This window comes from Oncorhynchus mykiss, chromosome 26 (genome assembly GCF_057628025.1).
Source record: "Oncorhynchus mykiss isolate SJ-2025 chromosome 26, ASM5762802v1, whole genome shotgun sequence".
Lineage (NCBI taxonomy): Eukaryota > Metazoa > Chordata > Actinopteri > Salmoniformes > Salmonidae > Oncorhynchus > Oncorhynchus mykiss.
In genome coordinates, this window is record NC_143047.1 from 26856898 (window position 1) to 26878333 (window position 21436).

Below are 21436 nucleotides of genomic sequence, written 5' to 3' on the forward strand. Positions count from 1 at the left end.
CCATTGGAAAAATCCAGTTTCTATAGTTTTTGAATAACATTTTTGTACAGACATTGGTAGTGCTTTTTTATGACCTTGGACAACCCAGTTTTATGCTATTGTCCATTGAAAATTGTCATACTGCCTATATGTTATTCTCTATAAGCTTTTGCAATGCACTATCATCTAGGATCTCCAGCACATAATCATTATTTCTAAATGACCTGAAACCATGTAATCAAATCAAATAAAATGTTATTGGTTGTGTACACAGAATGAATGGCACATCAGTTGTTCCCTGACAGAGATGAACACTGCGAAGCAGATTAACGTTTTCTTCTTCAAACTCAAAGGGCAGAAATCTGAATCCTATTCAGATGTGCCAGAGATGATGGTTTAGGGTCACCATGTCTTGTCAACAACGAACAGGGTTTGAAGATGTATAACCAGCAATCAGATAAAAGAGATATAAACATCAAAGAGTCAAAGCCAATCATTCTTTCTCTCCTGCCTGTCTGTCCCGACTGCTGCCAAACTGTCACTGTGATGGCTGCTTTTGAGACTCCATCACTCACTCAATCACAGAATGACGTTTAACTCTCCTCCTATCTACGGCCTTCACGGTGTCTGTGTGTAGCTTTGTTTTTCTATTAGACTGTTATGAGACTGTATTACTCCCAACATTTACCATGGCAGAGGTCCCAATATCTCTAATACAGTCTTGAGCCACTGGAGTCAGTGGATATGACCTGGCTCTGTGTTGGAAGTTCCAACACAGAGCAAAGCACTGTACATCACTATGGTGATGAAATCATTATCTACTGTAGTCTGTACTGTGTTGATTGTGTGATTATTCGCTCAAACTATTGCAAAACTAGTTTCAACAGCCAGGGTACCTCGTGCTGCTACAGATAGAGGAGAATCAATGCAGAGCTGTGTTTGAAGTGCTGCATGAGGTCATTTGATATGCTGTCATTAGCATCTCCCGCTTCCCATCGTCAGACCTAGTCTTCTCTGATCCAATTACTGTAATGTATATTTTATTGGGCTTTACTTCATGTTTTTGTAGTTTAAGTCTTGTGCTTTAAGGTGCTTTAATGTATTATTCTGTTTTTGAAAGCTCCATTTCAATGGATGTGGAAGTAATTGTTTGTGTAAGTGGAGAGTTCTCTGATGTGTGACTGTGGGGGAGTCTTGTTGGGGGTTGACAGTGTCTGCGTGTTTATATGACAAAGAGAAGGAGGGGGAGGAGGTGTGTGTGTTTTCAAGAAGGGGGGGTAACCAATGATTTATGTCGCTCTTGGACTTTTTTCTCTATAAGCCTCTGAAGACAGTGGTCCTGGGGTGGGGAGAATACAGGGGACCAGTGTTCAAAACCTGGTGATGGTCCTTTTTCAGATCCTAAGCTGTATGAAAAGTTCATATAAACTGTGTAGCAGTCATTAGCAAATGGTCTCTGAGTCTGCGAACACAATGAGAGTTCACCATCCAGACCCACTGATTGGTACTGTATGAGAGGGTAACACTGTCTGTGCACTCGTTGAGGTTCCACATTTTACAGGGGAAGGGACTTCCAACTTTGGGAGTTAACCTAACATTCCAACCAAAGGTTATGACTCCCAATTTGACACCCAATAATGAGAGGAGGTATTGACTCATCCCAAATTGTTAAAGATGGCAAAAACCTGTAAGGCCTATTTTATCAGAGTGAACCATTAACTGCCCCAGGGCAGCAACTTTAACAATATATTTCCATCTGCTATACTAACTGCCCTAAGGGTCGTAACATCTATACCTTTCTGTAGCATTGACCGGGACTGTTAGAAAATGAGCCTGCATGCTGTCCTCTAATGCTTTTACGGTGTTATAAAATTCAATCTGCCGGTAAGGGATAAATAGCCCACGTTAATGTGATTTCCAAGGCCTTGGCAGAGAGGGAGGGAGAATACAATGTGGCGAAGACCGCAGTAATTGTCTCATTTCTAGACAGATGCCCACAGGTAAGAGTAATTACAGAGGCCCATTACTCCCCATCCCGTCCGTACATCTGGTCTATGTGTTTGTGTGCTGGTCTCTCGGGCAGGCGGGCCCGCTGCAGATTCAGATTGCATAGGTGTGGCTTTGGTGCGACATCCGAATGTGACACATGAAAGACAAAAGAGGCCTAGATCAACAGAGGGCGTCTCTGCCCCATTCTGCTGCTTCGGCGTCAATCTGGCAGATGGCATGGGTCTGTCTGAGGCCCCGGCATCGAGGAGTGCAGCGGCTTCAAAGCGCCTCTGTAATCTGCAGGAACATCACAGGCTGGGAGAAAGTGACTGTCTCTCCCAGACACCCGCTCTGCTAAGAGGGCGAGTGAGACAGTAATGAAAGGCAGATAAAGGGATTGTTGGGATCGCTAGGCGCAGGCAGCCAGGGCCGACTAAGCCTCACACACAAAAAGAACATCAGGTAGAGAGGTAAGATAGTCTTTCTTCTTCTTTCATGCTTTTTTTTCTTTTAAGAATCTGCAGATAAATGATCAAGTCAGTTATTTTGTGATACGTCCCCAAAAAACATGAACACAGCGAACAACAAATAATTACTTGATTCAGTCGAAAAATGGACACACTGTGATAGGTAAGGTATGGGGTGAACTTAGTGGTGGAAGGAAGCATGATGAATACCACAAGTTACTTACAAGTGTTGCAGTTTCTTTTGATGTGCCAGTCAGGCCTGATGTCTGATGTCAACCACAGTACTAATCAGACAGGAACTCAGGTCTTTGTCACCTCCATGTTGTATTCATATGCCACATGCTGACTGCTGTGTGGATCCCTCACTTCATTTGGACTAATTACATCTGACTTTAAAGTGACTTCCCAGTTCACTGCAGGTTTATGTCTTATTCCAGGGACACATTGATGCCTGATGATACCAGCAATATCAAAGGTTCAGCGTAGTATAATTTAGTTTCCTTCTCCCCAGTTGTACCATGGTTTTATGATTGATAAGGGAACAATGTCAAATGTAGACCTACTTTATCTTCCCCTAGTCTCTCCCCACAGCCGCTGTGGAGCGCCATGAGTCTTACAAGCAAGACTACCTTCCTCCTAATTTGGAAGGGGACGAAATTCTTGGAGAATATTTAATGATTATAACAACTGTATGGATGGTGCATTCATTTAGGCATTGCTATAGATACACATAGGCGCTAATAGTCTTTGTGTGAGACTAGCTACACTGTATATCCCATTGATTTTATACAGGAACAAGAATCCTCTCCACCTCTCTCTGAAACTCTTTTTGATCCCTAATGTTCCACATGTTTGACATGGTGGGATGGGGGATGTAGTAGACAGCTCTGTCCCAGGAGACCAGCTCTAGACTGGTGGTAACAGCAAGCGTATGAAGCTGGAGCTGCTCAGTGGTCTAGATTCGCATGGATGGATCCGCCATAGTCTGCAGCCCCCCCACTCTGTTCCAGAGCCTGGGGACTTGTTAGCTTAGCTACCATTTGTCTGGGCAGATATTTTCCACTCCTATGGTAGGCCTACAGTGCAGATTCCTCTACCGTCTTGACAAGCAACTGGACTGTGCCAGCCTGTCAAAGCTCTTAATGGTTCCAGCTTTCAAAACTTAGATTGTGCAGGTTTCTTAGGTTGCCCGTTCATTCCCCATCCTTCCAAGGGTTAAGAACAACACTTATTTAGCGTGGTAGTGCAGATAGGCTTCAGTATAATGTGTCACACCCTGATCTGTTTCACCTGTCCTTGTGTCACCTGTCCTTCTCCACCCCTCCAGGTGTCACCCATCTTGACCCTTGCCTGCCTTGACCCCCGAACCCGCCTGCCTGACCATACTGCCTGCCCTGACCTCGAGCCTGCTTGCCACTCTGTACCTCCTGGACTCTGACCATGTTACGAACTTTTGCCTGTCCACAACCATTCTCTTGCCTGCCCCTTGGATTATAATAAATATCAGAGACCCAAACCATCTGCCTCCCGTGTCTGCATCTGGGTCTCGCCCTGTGCCCTCATAGTACGAACTGGCCATGACAGACCGAGTAGACTTGGACCAGCTCCGCCATGCTGTCTCCCTGCAGGGACCTACCATCGGGAGGCATGAGGAGCTGCTGCTGGACCTTTTGGAAGGGCTTCGTTCCCTGACGGAATGCCACGACCAAGGGTTCAAGGATATTATGGAGCAAATCAGTGAGTTAGCGCATAGGTAGCCTGCCACCTCTGAGAACTCCCAACCACCCAGTAACCCGTCTACTATCAGTGGTGGGTTTGTACAGCCTACCCCGGCTCCCCGAGAACCCCACTTAACTCCTCCGGAGCGATATTCTGGGGATCCTGGATCCTGCCGGGGTTTTCTTTCTCAGTGCTCCCTTATTTTTGAGCTACAGCCATCTTCGTTCCCTTCCGACCGATCGAAGATCGCATATATTATTACGCTAATGTCGGGAAGGGCGCTCTCCTGGGCTAATCAGACAGGAACTCAGGTCTTTGTCACCTCCATGTCTGGAAGGGAGCTCTCCTTAGTCTCTGACTCACCCCTCAGCTTCGCCGACCACCCTGTGTGTCTCCTCCCAAAATGTTTTGAGGCTGCTTCTTGGGCCTACGTCATGGCCGCGAACCCCGGTGTCGTCGTTGTCCCTCCCTCGCTGCTTCCTTCTGCTTCCGGACAGGATTTCCTCCCACGTCCAGGATCCCTTCCCATCCAATATATCCTCCCACATCCAGGATGTCTGCTCCTCCTGGGCACGCTGCTTGGTCCGTGGGTGGTGGGATCTTCTGTCGTGATCATATGTAGAATGAACGGACCAAGGCGCAACGTACGTAGAGTTCCACATGTTTAAACAAATGAAACTCACAAAAACAACAAAGAAGAATAAACAATATATGAAGCTATGCAGTGCTCAAGGCAACTATACACAAACAAGATCCCACAACAAACAGGTGAGAAAAGGCTGCCTAAATATGATCCCCAATCAGAGACAATGATAAACAGCTGCCTCTGATTGGGAACCATACCAGGCCAACATAGAAAACAAAAGAAAGACCCCTCCTAGTCACACCCCGACCTAACCTAAATAGAGAATAAAAAAGGCTCTCTATGGTCAGGGCGTGACAGCTATGCCCTCAGGCGAACCATCAAACAGGCAAAGCATCAAATCAAATCAAATGTTATTGGTCACATTTCACATGGTCAGCAGATGTTATTGCGAGTGTAGCTTGTGCTTCTAGTTCCGAAAGCGCAGCTATATCTAACATGTAATCTAACAATTCCACAACAACTACCTAATACACACAAAGGAAATGAATAAGAATATATGGATGAGCAATGACAGAGCGGCATAGGAAAGATGCAATAGATGGTATAAAATACAGTATGTACAGTGCCTTGCGAAAGTATTCGGCCCCCTTGAACTTTGCGACCTTTTTCCACATTTCAGGCTTCAAACATAAAGATATAAAACTGTATTTTTTTGTGAAGAATCAACAACAAGTGGGACACAATCATGAAGTGGAACGACATTTATTGGATATTTCAAACTTTTTTAACAAATCAAAAACTGAAAAATTGTCTGTGCAAAATTATTCAGCCCCTTTACTTTCAGTGCAGCAAACTCTCTCCAGAAGTTCAGTGAGGATCTCTGAATGATCCAATGTTGACCTAAATGACTAATGATGATAAATACAATCCACCTGTGTGTAATCAAGTCTCCGTATAAATGCACCTGCACTGTGATAGTCTCAGAGGTCCGTTAAAAGCGCAGAGAGCATCATGAAGAACAAGGAACACACCAGGCAGGTCCGAGATACTGTTGTGAAGAAGTTTAAAGCCGGATTTGGATACAAAAAGATTTCCCAAGCTTTAAACATCCCAAGGAGCACTGTGCAAGCGATAATATTGAAATGGAAGGAGTATCAGACCACTGCAAATCTACAAAGACCTGGCCGTCCCTCTAAACTTTCAGCTCATACAAGGAGAAGACTGATCAGAGATGCAGCCAAGAGGCCCATGATCACTCTGGATGAACTGCAGAGATCTATAGCTGAGATGGGAGACTCTGTCCATAGGACAACAATCAGTCGTATATTGCACAAATCTGGCCTTTATGGAAGAGTGGCAAGAAGAAAGCCATTTCTTAAAGATATCCATAAAAAGTGTCGTTTAAAGTTTGCCACAAGCCACCTGGGAGACACACCAAACATGTGGAAGAAGGTGCTCTGGTCAGATGAAACCAAAATTGAACTTTTTGGCAACAATGCAAAACGTTATGTTTGGCGTAAAAGCAACACAGCTGAACACACCATCCCCACTGTCAAACATCGTGGTGGCAGCATCATGGTTTGGGCCTGCTTTTCTTCAGCAGGGACAGGGAAGATAGTTAAAATTGATGGGAAGATGGATGGAGCCAAATACAGGACCATTCTGGAAGAAAACCTGATGGAGTCTGCAAAAGACCTGAGACTGGGACGGAGATTTGTCTTCCAACAAGACAATGATCCAAAACATAAAGCAAAATCTACAATGGAATGGTTCAAAAATAAACATATCCAGGTGTTAGAATGGCCAAGTCAAGGTCCAGACCTGAATCCAATCGAGAATCTGTGGAAAGAACTGAAAACTGCTGTTCACAAATGCTCTCCATCCAACCTCACTGAGCTCGAGCTGTTTTGCAAGGAGGAATGGGAAAAAAATTCAGTCTCTCAATGTGCAAAACTGATAGAGACATACCCCAAGCGACTTACAGCTGTAATCGCAGCAAAAGGTGGCGCTACAAAGTATTAACTTAAGGGGGCTGAATAATTTTGCACGCCCAATTTTTCAGTTTTTGATTTGTTAAAAAAGTTTGAAATATCCAATAAATGTCGTTCCACTTCATGATTGTGTCCCACTTGTTGTTGATTCTTCACAAAAAAATACAGTTTTATATCTTTATGTTTGAAGCCTGAAATGTGGCAAAAGGTCACAAAGTTCAAGGGGGCCGAATACTTTCGCAAGGCACTGTATGTTATCCATCTCTTTCGTGTAACACTATTACTCCTGTCAGTTGATGATGGTTGATATACCACTGGGCAAAACTGGTTGAATCAACATTGTTTCCACATCATTTCAAACAAAAAACTCTGTGATGACGTTGAATCAACATGGAAAACTGATTGAATTTGCAAAAACTCATCAACGTAAGGGCATTTAGTATTTTTTTCACCCAACGTTTAACCTAAATCCATTGACATGGTAACACTTTTTGTTGATTGGATGTCGAATACACGTTAGTTGACAAGTCAACCAAATGTAAATCAAAACTATATGTTGAACTGATGTCTGTGCCCATTGGGATGCTTTAATGTTTAAAGCAGTCATCCTCCATCTGTAGTTGGTCCTCAGCCACCTTCCCCTGTTTATATTATTATGGAGATACTGTAATGGCAACAATATCTTCCTTGTGGGTTTAGATATAGTTACATTTTAACATAGTATCACCTGAAATTGACAGTATAGTCCTACTGTACCACACTAGTACCACTTGGGAATGTAATTACTATGTAAACTATACATGATGTTGTAAAATGTCATAAAGTGAAGACCAGAGTTCATCCCATACTCACAAATCTGTTTTCCTCCATCTATCCTGTTTTGGGATGGTATATTTTTGGGCTGTGTCCCAAATGGCACCCTGTTCCCTCTATAGTGCACGACTTTTGACCAGAGCCCTATGGGCCCAAAGCTCTGGTCAAAAGTAGTGCACTATACACTGAGTGTACAAAACATTTAGAACACCTGCTCCTTCCATGAAGACTGCAAGACTGACTGCAGACTGACTGACTGACTGCAGACTGACTGCAACTACATTTTAGGAAGGTGTTCTTAATGTTTTGTACAGGTTATCCTGAATAGGGTGCCATTTGGGAGGCACACTTGTAGTAGCTGGCTCTGAGTAAAGAAAGCAGAAAGCTGAAAATGTCTTGGTGTCAGCTGGTGTTTCACTTTCAGCAACAACACATCCAGGCCCTCCCTACATACTTTCATTTGAAAGATTCAAGAGGTGTGTAATTAGCTACAGTTTAATTAAAGACCAATTTGAAATGGGCACACTGAAAGGCAAATGAAAAAGGCTTATAAAGCAGAAATGAAATGCTTAACAAGCTCAATATCACTCTTCAACAACATTATTTAAATGGCAGAGTTTTTACAGTTAGAATGTTTACAGTTTTGTGGGTTCCGAGTTACTACACTGTTGTGATAAAACTGATGCTATATTTATAATATGAGACCAAAAATATTTTATAACCTGTCAAAAGCTTTCTTTCTCCTGCTGTGAGAATAATTTTGACACAGCAGTCAAATACTACAACAAATTGAATCGCTGCAAATGTAAAACATTTGATTGAAATTTACTTAGACAATGCAATCTGCTGGAGCAGGCATGTAGAAAGAGCCACCAGTTTAAATCAAACACTGTACATGTGCCCAAGGAGTCTCTATCCTCACTATGGCTGTTGGGTATTTATAGCATTGATGTATATTAAAATAGGGGTGAAAGTAGAATTCATTTATTTGCGATACGGGAGCTCCTATATGTGCACGCGTGCTCATTTTATTTTTTAAATCAGCCTAATCATAGAATCTCTATTAGTTCAATATGATCGTCGTGGGCCTAGTCATAATTTGTCATTTAACTTTTAAAATACACTACCTTTTATTGTGGCATAAATAAATTCAGTCATGATGTTTTCATCTGATTGTCAAACAATCACTTCTAAGGACTCCTTTACTAAGCTACCTGCGCATGTTCATCCACTCACTACATATTACCAGCCTCCAAAGAGTGGTGAATGGAAAGAGACTTCTGTTACACAAAACACCAAAAAGTGTAATGACATTTGGCGATAGTCATTAGGCCAAAATGTATGCATCCACTGCTGTCAGCACTTTGGCCACTCATCTCTGCCTTGGCAAAATGTGTTCTTGTGGAACCACATCGCATTTTGGACTGTAGTCTATACCACCCGTTTTCCAAGTCCATTTGCACATTTGTCATGCCTCTAACTTGTAATAATGATAAAAAGTGGTCTAATTGCCTACAGTTTTCTTGACATTTTGTTTTAATTATTGTGATAGGCAACTCATTAAAAGTGGAGTAAATGTGAAACAGATCCGCCCAACAATGGAAATATACAGTTGAAGTCGGAAGTTTACATACACATTAACAAATACATTTAAACTCAGTTTCTCAATTAGTATTTGGTAGCATTGCCTTTAAATGATTTAACTTGGGTCAGACATTTCGGGATGCCTTCCACAAGCTTCCCACAATGAGTTGGGTGAATTTTGGCCCATTCCTCCTGACAGAGCTGGTGTAACTGAGTCAGGTTTGTAAGCCTCCTTGCTCGCACATGCATTTTCAGTTCTGCCCACACATTTTCTATGGGATTGAGGTCAGGATTTGTGATGGCCACTCCAATACCTTGACTTTGTTGTCCTTAAGCCATTTTGCCACAACTTTGGAAGTGTGCTTGGGGTCATTGTCCGTTTGGAAGACGCATTTGTGACCAAGATTTAACTTCCCGACTGATGTCTTGAGATGTTGCTTCAATATATCCACATAATTTTCCTACCTCATGATGCCATCTATTTTGTGAAGTGCACCAGTCCCTCCTGCAGCAAAGCAACACCACAACATGATGCTGCCACCCCCGTACTTCACAGTTGGGATGGTGTTCTTCGACTTGCAAGCCTTCCCCTTTTTCCTCCAAACATAATGATGGTCATTTTGGCCAAACAGTTCTATTTTTGTTTCATCAGACTAGAGGACATTTCTCCAAAAAGTATGATCTTTGTCCCCATGTACAGTTGCAAATTGTAGTCTGTCTTTTTTTATGGCGGTTTTGGAGCAGTGGTTTCTTCTTGCTGAGCTGCCTTTCAGGTTATGTCGATATAGGACACATTTTACTGTGGCTATAGATACTTTTGTACCTGTTTGCTCCAGCATCTTCACAAGGTCCTTTAGTGTTGTTCTGGGATTGATTTGCAATTTTCGCACCAAAGTATGTTCATCTCTAGGAGACAGAACGCTTCTCCTTTCTGAGCGGTGTGACAGCTGCGTGGTCCCATGGTGTTTATACTTGCGTACTATTGTTTGCACAGATGAACATGGTACCTTCAGGCATTTGGAAATCGCTCCCAAGGATGAACCAGACTTGTGGAGGTCTACAATTTTTATTCTGCGGTCTTGGCTGATTTCCTTTGATTTTCCCATGATGTCAAGCAAAGAGGCACTAAGTTTGAAGGTAGGCCTTGAAATATATCCACAGGTACACCCCCAATTGACTCAAATGATGTCAATTAGCCTTTCAGAAGCTTCTAAATCCAGGACATAATTTTCTGGAATTTTCCCAAGCTATTTAAAGGCACAGTCAACTTAGTGTGTGTAAACTTCTGACCCACTGGAATTGTGACACAGTGAATTATAAGTGAAATAATCTGTCTTAAACAATTGTTGGAAAAATTACTTGTGTCATGCACAAAGTAGATGTCCTAACCGACTTGCCAAAACTATAGTTTGTTAACAAGAAATATGTGGAGTGGTTAAAAAACGAGTTTTAATGACTCCAACCTAAGTGTGTGTAAACTACTGTATGTGACATATGGACATCAGTCTAAATGTAAAAATATTGAATGATGTTTCTTCCTGACATAATAATATCTGACTTGAAAAAATTATGTTTGGTAAACAGTTAAGGTTTGAATTGTGTAGCGCCTAACTAAAGACAAATTATATTTAGTGTATCACAACTTTCAGCAAATGATAAAAACATGATTACCATCTGTTTTTTGAAGAGGTCGTTGCTAAACCTTTTGATGAGGAACCAGAACCGTTTAATACCTCTAGCAGATGTTGTGGTATACTCAACTGGGAAGACTTTGGCAAAGGCAAATCTAAGAACTTTTTATCCTCTTGGAAAAACAGCTTTCTTGTTAACCTGGGTGACAGATCCATTGTTGAAGCCAATACGTATACAAACTCTTCCTCTGTGCACATTTGTCATTAGGGCTGGGAATTGCCAGGGACCTCACGATATTATTACGATACTTAGGTGCCAATACGCTATGTATTGCGATTCTCACGATTCTATATGTATTGAGATTTGATACTGCGATTCAGAGAGATGAGAGAGCATGAGAAAACAAGTTTTGATCAGTCAGGGAAATAAAAGGGCTCACTATTTAAAAGGGATATGGAGAACAAGCTATAGGATGACAAATACCAGAGTTTTTGCAAGGTACAACCGGCTAGCGCTAGATAACTCTACTGCATATATAAACTACATTACAAAGTATGTGGACAGCTGCTCGTCGAATATATCATTGCAAAATAATGAGCATTAAAATGGAGTTGTTCCCCCCCTTCGCTGTTATAACAGCTTCCACTCTTCTGGGAAGGCTTTCTACTAGATGTTGGAACATTGCTGCTAATCGTTGGGCTATTAGGCCTGGCTTGCAGCCGGCGTTCCAATACATTCTAAATATATATATATATATGTATATATATATATACACACTGAGTGTACAAAATATATCTATCTATCTATCTACAGTATCTATCTATCTATCTATCTATCTATCTATCTATCTATCTATCTATCTCTCTCTCTCTCTCTATATATATATATATATATATATATATATATATATATATATATATATATATATATATATATATATATATATATATATATAATATACAAACATACAATATATACAAACATACAATATATACACTGAGTGTACAAAACATTATGACATAGACTGAACAGGTGAATCCAGGTGAAGCTATGATCCCTTATTGGTGTCACTTGTTAAATCAACTTCAATCAGAGTAGATGAAGTGGAGGAGACAGGTAAAAAATATTTTTTAAGCCTTTAGATAATTGAGATATGTATTGTGTATGTGTGCTATTCAGAGGGTGAATGGGCAAGATAAAATATTTAAGTGCCTTTGAGCGGGTTATGGTAGTAGGTGCCAGGCCAGGCGCACTGGTGTCAAGAATTGCAATGCTGCTGGATTTTTCACACTCAACAGTTTCTCGTGTGTATCAAGAATTGTCCACCACCCGAAGGACGTCCAGCCAACTTGACACAACTGGAGTCAACATGGGCCAGTATTCCTGTGGAATGCTTTCGACACCTTGCAGAGTCCATTAGGAAGGTGTTCTTAATGTTTTGTAGACTCAGTCTATATCTTCTTGGAGTCAAATATCGATATAATATTATCCGAAAATAATATTGCGATATGTAACTGTAAACATTTTTCCCCCCATCACTATTTGTCATACTATGTAATAACTATGTAATAAAAAGGTCAATTGTTTTCAATTCCTTTTTCTTCTATCTTTTGTTTGTTTAGTAACGTCATCACTATCAGGTGGTGTTACTGTTGGTTGGGTTGAAGCTTTGAGCCATAACTGGGTCCCTCTTTTCCTGCACACGTTTACACAATTACACACCCAGGCATGCACATCCATAGAAGAGAAGCATATCAACCCCCCCCCCCCGCCCCCCCCATAGACTCTCCCCAAAAACACACACGCACCCCAGCAAATTCTGTCCAACTGTCTCTAGTCTTTCTCTGCAGGATGTGTGCAGACCATCAGCCTGCTTCATACCCCATTATAACGAAGAGCATTGCACAGAAACATGTTTCCTCTAATTGAACTGGATCGAACAAGAAAGTTGCTCTTTCCACGAAGAGATGTGTGGGTTGTTTATATTTCCTGAGTTTCTACCTCTTTAAAAAGAAGCAGAAGCCTCCTCCTTTCTCTTGAGAAGCTTTCTGTGTGACCTTGTTTCCTTGGAGTTAAAAAAACGGGGAGAGAGAGCAGAGAGGAGGAGGGTAAAGAGAGGGAGGAGGGGAGCAGGCTGGGTAGGGGTAGGGAGGAGGGGAGATGGGGTAACTTCAAAAACCCACATCAAAAGGAATAAATAATTGTTTCTGCTGGTTTTGTTGTTGTGATACGGATCGGCAAAGCAGCGAGTGGCGAGCAGGAAGCTTTGATTTGAGGCAGCCTTCCTGGAGAGGGGTTCCTTCTGTTGCCGGCTGAGTGGAGGAGAGAGCGGGGGCCCTACTGATTAAACTCCTGTTTGTTTTAATCTTCCCTCTGCCCCAGGGGAGGCCCACAGAGAGGCAGAGAGCCTGCTGTGGGGAGACGCAGCGCAACGCTGGGCTCCGGAGGCCCACGCCCTCTCCTCCAACAACGTCCTGGAAGAGGGAGAGAGCTAGGCGACATGTGCTGCATCACAGTGTAAAGAGGGAAAAGGGGGTTGGTAGATGACTAGGAATTGGGTGTTCACAATGGGGGGGTTGAGTGGGTTTGGGGTTAGAGAGAGATTGCAACAGTTGAGTGGATTCGGGGTTAGAATGAGATTGCAACAGTGAAAGCTTATGAGCTTGTTTTCAACTGTAATTTCATTGCTTGATTGTCAGATGTTGGGTCCTCAATGATGTTGCCCAAACATCTGTCTGGTTGTCTATTGACTGATGTTCTCCAGGCCTCTGGTCTATCATGTTTGTACAATATGTTTCCCCACTTCCATATGCACAGCAAGATACATTCCTCTTTAAAAATGGCCTAGGCCTTGAGGTCTCCAAATAGCATTGTACAGTAGGCCTATAAGCGTTTTGCTAAACATCGATGACAAGATGGCAATGGCAGACACAGTCGCCCTGTTGCTAGTTCCTAGCCAACTTTGCAGTCTTGTTTATTTTAGAGTAATTTTTACTTTATTTGCTTTGACTCTTATTATTGATATTGATCAGTGGCGGCCGCTGATTGGCTGAATACACAGGGCGCAAGGTGGTTGGAGTTGTCAACAAAGCAGCATGACAGAAATATGATGCCAAGTTTTCGAACTACCGGAAGTTTCTTTGAGAATATGTGAATATGTGATCTGTGCACTTGAATATAAGCATAAATACACCTATTTCACTAATGACCACGGCTGCACATGCTGCCACTGTTTTGAACAGATTAGATGATACTATTTAGAACGAGCAGCCAGGTCAAGAACGAATGAGTGCACCAGGGAGAACGCGACAAGCATGCAGATGCAATATGTGGAAACACATTATCTAACTGGGGATAGTTAGCTAACATCATGTCAAAAAGCCAGTTAACTTTTCATTTTGAAATAACTTTATATTTCTGAGTCCGTCAGATATTAGTCTTGAAAGACTTGACATTGGCATGGGAGATAAATAGCTAGCAAGCTACCAGCTAGCTATGGCTACAGTAGCTAGCTGCTTATCAAAGGTAGATAACTTTAACAAAAAATCGACCAAATCATTTCTCACTGTTTCTCAAAATGACTGTATCTGGCTAATTCATTTGATCATGCTCTGTGATACACCCAGTTTTATGCTGTTTTAGTCCTCACAACATGTCGCCCTGTCACCTAGCTACAGTAGAATCTGATAAACAACATGGGGGAAAACAATACGCCACCGTCATGCTTTTTTGTCCTACCAGATCCGCCATGAGAGCTAGTGTGCTAGCAGGGCTCCCTCATATCAAATAGCTGGCAAAACAATCCAAGTAATGTTTGCATGCCTATGTGCCCGTGGAGGTGGAGCTTCTGCTGCTGGCAGTCACTGAGGGGCAGAGTAGTAAGTAACTGAACAGCTTATTTTGAAACAGGAAAATGTAGACATTTAACACACCTTTACCAATCACAAGTGGGGCGCCGCCCCTAACGCCCTAATGGGCGGGCCGCCACTGATATTGATTATTGTACTGCAATGTTGAGGGAGTTAGTGCACAAGCATCTCGCTGCACCTTTTATACCTGATGTAAACGGTGTATGTGACAAATACAATTTTCTTTTACACAACACTGTTTTGACTGCCCTCTCTGTTTCTACTCCCATCCTCCCTTTTGCAGCCACCCACATGGTAGCTAACTGTGCACGCCAGTGGCGGTCGGTGCCGTTTAAGATGAGGGAGAATGTTTTAAAAAAATGTTTTATGAGCATTGCCTTATTTCTTTTATAGCATATTGGATGACTATATTTCCAATTCCATTCACCCAGCTCAATGTAACATCAATGGGTTTAGGTTACTACATGATACTCAAATTTCCCCTATACCCAGCATGTGGTTGCTACAACCTAGCCTATGAATTCAAGTTTACAATGTAGGTCGAGAGAATTATGAGTAATCAAGGTGACAGACAGTGACACATTCAATACTGTCTTGCACACTCTTACCTGCACCTAACTGATCTATGGTGTAATCATTTGTCCAACAGTTGCAAATGAGACTTTCTATTGGACAAATTCAGGTATGTTTATCCCCGTTTCGTTCTGTTTGCTTCCGTTTAAGAAACGTTTTTCAACAGAATCGGCAGAATGAATACTTTCACAGCAGCCATATATACACAGCATGATCACTTTGCTCCTTGTATATATAATTCCTTCTCACAACTACTGTATCTATGAGCTCTCCTCCTCTCATATTTTCCCTTCGCTTGTAGACTTCAGTGCACAACACATCAGCTGTCTGTGACCAGGCGAAAAACCTTTCCAATCCAAACCTTCATATCATGACTGCTAGGCCGTCATTGTGAATAAGAATTTGTTCTTAAACTAGCTAAGTGAAAGTGAAAGTTTAAAAAAAATACAACCAAATATATACAGTCATGTGAAAAAGTAAGTACACCCTCTGGATTATTATTATTATTTTTTACATATTTGGACACATGGATATTTGAGCTAAATTCCCATCACATTCATTGATAAAGGTAACCCAATTTAACAAATCACACACACAAAAAAAGTTTTTTGAAAATGTTATGCAATTAAAATAAACAAAAATCTATTTTCCTTACGCAGAAAAATGTTGTACACCCCTACCTATACCATCACAAAAATGTCTAAAATTAGAATCAGGTGCACCAAAACAGCTGCAAATGATTATTAAATCATCAGAGAGAAACTTAGGAGGGTCCAGCCTGCCATAGAGATTAGAAACTTGGTATGGTTTGGTCTTAACCAAATGGGTGTGTGGTAACACATCATGCCAAGATCAAAAGACCAAAAGACCTCAGAAGAAAGATTATTGATGCCCATGAGTCTTGGAGTGGTTACAAATCCATTTCCAAGCAATTCGAAGTACCTCATTCCACTGTCCGATGGTTCATCTACAAATGGAGAAGATTCCAGACCACTGGCAAACTATTTAGGACAGATTGTCCCACCAAATTCAGCCCAAGAGCTGACCAGAAGATGCTCATATAAGTCTCTAAGAACCCCAGGGTGACATCAAGGGATCTACAGGCCTCTCTTGCCACAATAAATGTTGAAGTGCATGAGTCAACTGTCAGAAAGAGAATGCACAAACTTGCCCTACATGGAAGGTCAGAATGGAAGAAGCCTCTGCTCTCAAAAAATGATATCAATTCATGATTGATGTTTGCCAGACAACACCTGGGTAAAGACCAGAACTACTGGAACAATGTGCCCTGGACAGATAAAGATGGAGTTGTTTGCCCGCAATGCCAGATGCCATGTTTGGCGAAAACAACTACTTCCTTTGAACAGAAGAACCTCATACCAACCGTAAAGTATGGAGGCAGTGGCAATATGGTTTGGGGCTGCTTTGCTGCCTCAGGGCCTGGCCAACCTGCCATCATTGAGTCAACCATGAATTCTGTATTGTACCAGGGAAGTGAGGCCATCTGTCAAAAAGCTGAAGCTGAACCGAACATGAATCTTGCAAAAGGACAATGATCCAAAACATGAAAGCAAAGCTAACACAGAATGGCTCAGAAATAAGAAATGGAAGTTTATGGAATGGCCAAGTCAAAGCCCAGATCTCAATCCTATCGAAATGCTGTGGGTGGACTTGAAGCGGGTCGTGCATGCAAGAAACCCTCAAACATGACACAGTTGAGGCAGTACTGTAAAGAAGAGTGGGCAAAAAATCCTCCCAGTCAATGTAAGAGACTGATAGACAGTTACAAGAAATGGCTACTTGTAGTTATTTCAGCCAAAGGGGGCAACACAAGCTATTGAAGCTAGGGGTGTACTTATTTTTTCCACACTATGGAATTACATTTTTGTTGATTTTTGATGAATAAATGATTGCAAAGTATAATCTTTCAGTGTCATTTGTTAACATAGTTTACCTTTATCTGTAAATCGTGTTGAAGTGAAGATTACATATCCATCTGTCCAAATATGTAATATGTTTTTCACATGAATGTATCTCCCTCTCTCTCTCTTGCTTCTTCTTAATTTTGGAAAAAATGAATTTCTTCAAAACTGTTCAACTATTGTTTTTCTCTTTGAGTCAACGACACACCACATTTTATGCACTGCAGTGATAGCTAGCTATCTGTAGCTTATGCTTTCAGTACTAGATTAATTATCTGATCCTTTGATTGGGTGGACAACATGTCAGTTCATGCTTTAAGAGCTCTGATAGGTTGGAGGACATCCTCTGGAAATTGTCATAATTACTGTGTAAGTCTGGAAGGTGGTGAGAACCAAGAGCCTCCTAGGTTTTGTATTGAAGTCAATGTACCCAGAGGAGGACAGACGCCAACACGGAACCCAAACTGGCTGTGCGTGTGCGCCATCGTGCATACATTTATTTTGCCACCCCCACACCAAACGTGATCACAGGCAGGTTAAAATATCAAAACAAACTCTGAACCAATGACATTAATTTGGGGACGGGTCGAAAAGCATTAAACATGTATGGCAATTTAGCTAGTTAGCTTGCACTTGCTAGCTAACGTTAATTTGTCCTATTTAGCTAGCTTGCTGTTGCTAGCTAATTTGTCCTGGGATATAAACATTGAGTTGTTATTTTACCTGAAATGCACAAGGACCTCTACTCCGCAATTAATCCACACATAAAACGGCCAACCGATTAGTTTCTAGTCATCTCTCCTCCTTCCAGGCTTTTTCATCTTTGAACTTATACGGTGATTGGCATCTAAACTTTCATTGTATTACCACGACAACAGATGTAGATGTGCACCCTACCGACCGTCTCTCTGAGTAAAAGGGCAGTTTCAGGAGCTGAGTTGCCAGGTTGTATAAGACAGCATAGCAACTCCAAAACATGAAGCAGAAGAGTGCACACTGTTTAAGATTTAAGGATAAGAACATGGGACAAAGGGCTATAAACTATGTGCATTTATAGATAATCTGCTTAACTTAACAATACCTGCAGTTGCCTCGCCAGTAAGGCGCAGAGGATGAATGAACAGAATCGCGGTGCTAGAGGCGTCACTACAGATCCATGTTCGATCACGGGCTGTGTTGCAGCCAGCTGCGACAGGGAGAGCCATGAGGCAATTGGCTCAGCGCTGTCCGGGTTAGGGGAGGGTTTGGCGGCCGGGATGCCCTTGTCCCATCGCACTCTAGAGACTCCTTGTGGCGGCCGGGCGCATGCACGCTGACTTCAGTTCCCAGCTGTACGGTGTTCCCTCCGACACATTGGTGCGGCTGGCTTCCGGGTTAAGTGAGCAGTGTGTCAAGAAGCAGTGTTGGGTCATGTTTCGGAGGACGCAAGGCTCTCGACCTTCACCTCTCCCGTGTCCACACAAGAGTTTCAGCGATGGGACAAGACTGTAACTACCAATTGAGGAGAAAAAGGGGTAAAAAGTAAATAAATCAACTTTACATAACAATACCTGCAGTTACTTGTAGAATTTTTGCAAGTTTTTAACTCCAGTGGAAATACTTTATAGTATGAGGAAAAAAGTACTGTAGGAATGCTGAAGTAGTGCGCTGAATTTGCTGGACGGCACATTTTGTGTGAATTTGCTGGACGGCACAAGTCCTTTTGTGGTAGTTGTTCAAACATAATCGTCTCATCAGACGATTTTCAACTGTTTTCATTCTCTGAGAGTAAACAATCCCTCTGTCCATCCACCTCTCCACCAGGCAGCATGAACTATATAGCTCGTTATAGAGCTCACATCAAACGCCCCATCACCACCAACTGATGTTTTAAATTTGGAATTGATCGTTCAAAACCTGCGGGCGTATGCACGCATTGGATTTGAGGAGAGCTTGGTATGTGCTGACATGAAGACAGATGTATATTTTAGAAGCCATTTCCCTGCTAAACTGCCTAGTGGCTGTGGGGATGACACAGATGAAATGAGAGCTGAGCTGCAGATCTTTTGGATATGTCTCTGGGGCTGCTGCTGTAAGTGGCGTGGACCCCTTCCTCCCGTCATCCCCCCATCCCTCCCCTCATCCTTTCTCTCCGCACTCCCTCTATCTTAGCAGAGGTTCTCTGAGCAAAACAGAGGCCCCACGCAGGGCCTCTGGGCAGGCAGCAGGGACACTAACGAGCTGTAATGATCCACAGCCCCGACTATCTCCTGTTCTGTGCTCTTCCAACTCACTCACACCAATACTCGCTTACACCGAGACCTACTCAGTACTTACACCAAGGCAAACAGAGCAGGCCTCAACACAGGGAGCCCACAGAATTCACAGTTTGTATCGGTAGGTCTGTCCATCTCACAGGGTTTTTTGGTCTAAGGATCGCTGCCAGATCTGAACATGAGTCTTATCTCACACATGAAGGAGAAAGGGATTAATGGAAAAGGAGTTACTGTAAATTGGGTATTGAGGAAGATGGTAAGAATGTATTGATTGATCTTTTTATACTGCTACTGGAATAACATTGGATAATGTCTGCTTTGAAATGATCAAGGTGTACTGCCGCCATGCTTCTCTCCCCCTCTCTCTCTGCCCTCACCCCCTATCCCATTACATTGTGTTCTATCTCCTCTTCTCCTGCCCCCTGTTCTTTCTCCCCCCTCTCTCTCTTTCACTCCCCCCATCCCCCCTGCCTCCCTCTACTTCTCTCTGACCTCCATGCTTTTATTGGCCTGTCCATCCTCAGAGAGCTGAAGCCAGATGTGTGAGGGAGGGAGGCTGGAGAGAGAGATTGAAAGCCCGGGTAATTAAGAGCATGTGCCTCTTATCTCGATGGGCCAGAGTTGACGTTACCTAAGGAGAAAGGAGAAAGAGAGACGACCCTGACCCCCTACATACCACAGCATACCACAAGGACCTGGAGGCCTGGGATGTCTGTGTGTGAAGAGCCTCAGACTGTACTGTCTGCACACAGCCCCCTCTCTCTGTGAAGTGCAAATCACTAGCCTTTCAACCATTAATGATGTGCAGTGGTCCAGCGTCAAAACCGTCAAAAGGAAAATCCTGCATAACCAGTCAGGTCATCCATTCTTCAGGGTATTGCACTGTGTGCTGTTGCCTTTGACAACGTCATAGCTGAGGACGCCCCAGAGAGCTTTTCATTCATTGCCCGTCTTCAACATACAGATGTAGGATCTTAATTTGAGCCAGTTTGCTACAGCAGGAAAACAACCCTGCAGCAACAGGAAATATGAATTATTATGTAGACTATAATTCATTTGAAATTTTTGTAGGGGTGATACATTTTTAATTAGGGCACATTATTAAGTCTGAAATGTCAAAGTGGAAATGACAAACTTTAGAACCCTTTTTAAAACTCAAATACACTACAAGTTTGCACTTTTCTCAGCAACAAAAGAGTAATCAAATTAAGATCCTACATCTGTCAACACACAGCCTTTCCCAGGCCCTTCAAATCAGTTGCTTATAGTATTGTACATACTGTAGCCTACAGCTCAACTGTGCCATTCTGTGTGGAAATGGCAGAGGGAATCAGAGTGACATCCAGCCCTGCATACCTCAGCATGACTCACTTTAAGAACAGCACAGCTGTCACATCAGTACTAAATGATTCTGAGGGTCACATACTAGTGAGTGGCACCAGCATCCCCTACAGCTGACAACAGGGCTTCTGCTGATGGTAATAGCTGATGGTGCTGATGCTAGTCTACGAACAGTTTACCTCAATTCAAGAGACTCAGACTAACACTAGGTTTCATAGATAAATAATACGAACAAAACTCAAGTATTATCTCTGAAGTAGGTTTCATTATAGATGTAGCCCGTTACAGTAGTTGTCTTGGTTGTTCAAACTGAACAGCTCCTCTGGGCATTGATTTCAATAGCCTGCCTACTCGAATACTGGCCATCTCCAGGGAGCTTTTCACAATTGCTATTGCGAGTATGGCAGGAAGTGCCTGTTGTGTTAACAAGCGGGATATCCTTTTAACTTTCAAAGTTAGTTACATAAACCTAGGATTGACCAGCATCCAACAACCTCGCAGGGTTGGCTTATTTATTTCACTGGGCCCTGTGTCTCATAGTGTCTGTGCTGCTGGCTTTTGAAGGATGAGGGCTTGTTGATGTCACCAACGAGGCTCTACAGAAGTCATCAAACAGGCCATTTTCAGAGGAGGTTCAAGCCTTGGCAAGCGGCCGATGTAACAGATTAAAAGATGACTACATCAAAAGTTGTAGCAGCACATTGTTTAGATGGCAA